General features: G+C 43.1%; 1 protein-coding gene across 1 annotated transcript in view; it reads left to right on the forward strand.

Annotated features, from left to right (window-relative positions):
• The window catches only part of lgi3 (leucine-rich repeat LGI family, member 3), a gene marked incomplete at both ends in the record, with an annotated part of 11,461 nt that overhangs the window by 2,581 nt on the left and 4,706 nt on the right, over positions 1 to 4,174 (forward strand). The window lies entirely within an intron of this gene.

The following is a 4,174-nucleotide window of genomic DNA, read 5'->3' on the forward strand; positions in this document are numbered from 1 at the left end:
CGAAGGTGGTCACGCGGTCAGGGCCACTCAATCCGCTGCTCCGGAACTACTCTGCCGGGACCGGGGGAGGGGGAGGGCTCTGGTACGTAGAGGGACCAGGCTCTGTGGGTTGCCACCCGGCCGGGCTCCTCCCTCGTCTCACCAGGTCTACGACCTGTGCGCTGCACCAGACTCCCCCGCTCCAAACATCTCATTCCGAGCTGATGGTATCTTAGTGGACACCATGCAGTACCAGTACTTGGTGGCACTGCAGCCTCCACTTGCGGCTTGAATGGCCCTCCTAAAAGGCCTCTCGTGGGTTGTTGGGCTTCTTCCTCACAGAAGACGCAGGCTGGGGAGCTAACCCATACTGCTACCCGGGTGCCGTCCCTGTTCCGGCTGTCAACTGACTCTCCAGTAGTCACTATAGTCTTTCCTGGTTGTCACGTAGTCTATTCCTATGAGTCACTGGCTAAGCCAGGCTAACTAATAAAGAAAAAAAACATTGCATGGATGCATAACTGGGACGTATCCTTAGCATTATAGGCTATGAGAGATGTGCTGAGGCTGCACACTGCCTGTAGGAACATGTCGGATCTTCAAAGTTTCTCCCCGGCTCTCCATACTGGCCTGTTGTGTTGCTCTGCAGCGTGTGATGTGTTGTGACACATCAGACACTGAAATGGCCTTTGACCTTTCCATGCTGGCATATTGTTTCCCTATTCACCTTAATTATCTTTGGTTTATCCAACAAATCAAAATTACGTACAAATTTGTGTATTTTTTCATTCCACAATGAGATATCTATCATTTGAAAATGAGTGGCACTTACTCTTACAAATATGATGAACATAAAGCACATTACGATTTAATAGAGTCATAAGACCTTTGCTTACAAAATACTAACGTTAGTGTTTTTGAGGAATGAATCATCTGTTTTGAGTTAACTGATTAATGTCAGGTAATTGTTTCCCCCCAAATTGATCAATTTGGGAATGAAACATGCCGTTTTCTTACTGTACTTGCAAGAATAAGTATTTAGATGATGAATGTCTCTTGAGCAATTGAAATGTTTGTGCCTTAAAGAGGGCATGTTAGGACCTCCAGCTGCTGTTTCATGCTCTGCTCTCCATGCCATGCAATTAAGCCAGTTCCCAGAGGTTTAGGTTGGGTGGAGCTCTATGAGGAGTAAGCTCCAGCATTAGCAGGAATAAGCTGCTCCTCACCAAGCATAACTAACTTAAATCCACATATGGTCCAAAAAAATAACAACAACAACACAAAGACACACAATCACTGCACCAAAGCCCCAAAGAAAATATTACAGAAAGTGTATTAAACACATGACCAAAATAGTTATACATTCTGTCATTGTGTTACTTATGGATGAAATTATAGTGAAAATAAATGATTCCCCTTTTTGTGCAGGGACCCCCTGGAACTCCCTCAAGGACCCCTGGGGGGCCCCAGATCCCACTTTGAGAACCAGTGTGTCAATCTGAGAACCAGTGTCAATCTTAACTGAAAAAGACACAAAGTGTCACCACTTATAAGATTCAAATATGATATCAGTGTGACATCGCTCAACGTATATTTAACTCGTCTGTAAATCTCATGTAAATCCAACGTAAATTCATATTTATCATCCACAGAACACTTCACCACTCATGTACATATTGTATATATTGACTTGATTTGATTTGATTGCACTTGCAACCTTGCGATTGCCGTTAGTTATCTTCCTACTTCTTATCCCTGTATATTGATGTAACCGCTACGCTGCATACAGACACTAAGACAAATTCCTCGTATGTAACTTGCATACTGTGGCAATAAAAGTGATTCTGATTCTGATTCTGATTTGGGGGCTGGAATGTTCTCAGTTCTCAACAAAAGAAAAAGAAAGAAAAAACAGAGATGTACTGGAAAATATCAAAATTCTCAAACTGCCAAGGCAAACAAGTACAACCTTTTCCAACATATTTAGAATAGGGCCTATGTAATTCTGTAATATTCCACTGCCATCCATCAATATATTATAGCCTACTTTAAGGTGTAACTTATTATATTCACAATGCATGTGACTGAGTCTGTTTCCCCTAATAGCCTTTACTTTTATATCAGACGTGCGTGAAAATGATTGTCTGGCTGTCTGTCTGTCTGTCTGTCTGTCTGTCTGTCTGTCTGTCTGTATGTCTGAATGAACGACTTATTGTGGTAAATCGGCTACAAGTTAACCATAATAAGTAGTAGCCTACCTATTTCTATCATATTTCACATAATTTCCTGTAGGTATAGCCTAGACGTGCATGAAAAGTATTGCCTGTCTGTCTGTCTGTCTGTCTGTCTGTCTGTCTGTCTGTCTGTCTGTCTGAATGAACGACTTGTTGTGGTAAACAGGCTACAAGTTAACCATAATAAGTACCTATTTCTATCATATTTCACATGATTTCCTGTAGGTATAGCCTAGAACTGCTCTCCTGTTTCAATAATAGTAGCCTACAGAAACATCTGCATTTGGGCCAGACATAACTGTTGAGAGGGAAATATTGGACACTGGAAATACTTTGTAAAATAAAGAAGGATATTTTAGAAAGACCAGTGTGTCCCGGCGCTGAAGTCCACATGATGTCCCTGAAGCTGTCCTGGCTGTCTGGGCTGCCTGGAACAATGTGTGTGTGAGACCTAGGCAGTATGCTAATGCCAGACCCTACGTTGCTCACTGAAAGGTAGCGGCTATGTGCTGTGACAACAGAGCTGTTGTGATGGAGGCCCGGCTGTGCCTGGCACTGAGGCCACGGCCCCGCCAGTGGCTGTCCAGCTCCTCACTGACCTGAGGGACTTCATGTTGTGACCAAGAGCGCCCTCCAGTGTCAGGAGTCGGTAGTGAGAGTCATTGATGGGCACAATCTGCTGTTAGTATTGTGAAATAATTCAATCCATAAAGAATAAAAAGTATGTATGTAGGCTACTTGTTAACTATTATCATCCTTTACATGTGTTCTGAACCAATATCACCCTACAAGGTGATGATTCATCAAAAGTTGCACATGTACACAGTAATAAGTGTCAATGAAAGGATGCATGTATTATTAATAATATCATGAGCCACTTACATTTCTGCTGGGTGAATACACAGGACAATGCACCCCCAAGCCCAGCCCTTTCCCCCAGGGGGCTCTCAGAAAGGTTGACCCTAAACAAGTGTCCTTCCTGGCTTCACTGCCTTCAGCTTTGGGAAATGAAATGCTAAGCATCAAGTAACTATCATGTGTGCTAATGTCCCGGAGAGGTGTTCTGGATCTTAAAGTCTATGAAGTAACTGCCAAAAGTCAAATATCATAAGTCAGGGACTAGCTACAATGTTTAGTTTGAAAAACTATTAATCAAAACATGAAATTGATCCTTTTTGGGCCAGAAACTGCATAAATTAATTTGAAATGACCATGTTTCATTGACTCCAAAATTGACAGAGTTACTGTAGTGGTATCAAGGCTTCAATGAAATAATCTGAGACATTTAATTTGCCTGAAATAATGTTGAATAACTGCAAATACATTTTCTCCATCATTAATGTTGGTGTTTATATAATATATAGAAGTTCTTAAACTCCCACTCTTTTTTGGGGGGTACAAAATGCATGCATACGTCCCAGCATTAGTTATTTGACTTAAAACTACATTACCTCATAGCTATTGACTTCATCAATACGTGGTGTCCACACACAGATTACACCGTTAAAAAAACCTCACAGAGGATGCTGTGATTACAGCATCAGCATCATCTGTGAGTTTAGCATCCTCTTTTTTTTAAGCACCATTATAGGTCTCTGCATTGGTGGTGGTTCAGAAATGGCCAGATCATACACACACAGCCATGCACACACACGCAACACCATGCCTTCACACCTGATCAGAGGCTAGACGGCACAGCAGTATTATCTTCAGAACAGGATGCACTCGAGCCCCTTGATGCCCCCCCCCCCCCCCCCCAGTCTGCTTCCCCGCAATCTTTTAAGGCTTCTGTGTGTACGATAGTAAATAATTCAGTGTCAGCGACGCTGCATACAGGTCCTGGTGCAGAGAAACCTTGCTCGTCACTCCTGCAGTCTGCACTCTCACAGCAGCTCCCGGGGGAGAGGGAGAGCGAGAGGGGGAGAGAGAGGAAGAGAGGGGGAGAGAGAGGGGGAGAGAGA

This window comes from Poromitra crassiceps (genome assembly GCF_964638095.1).
Source record: "Poromitra crassiceps genome assembly, chromosome: 10".
In the NCBI taxonomy this organism is placed as follows: Eukaryota; Metazoa; Chordata; class Actinopteri; order Beryciformes; family Melamphaidae; genus Poromitra; species Poromitra crassiceps.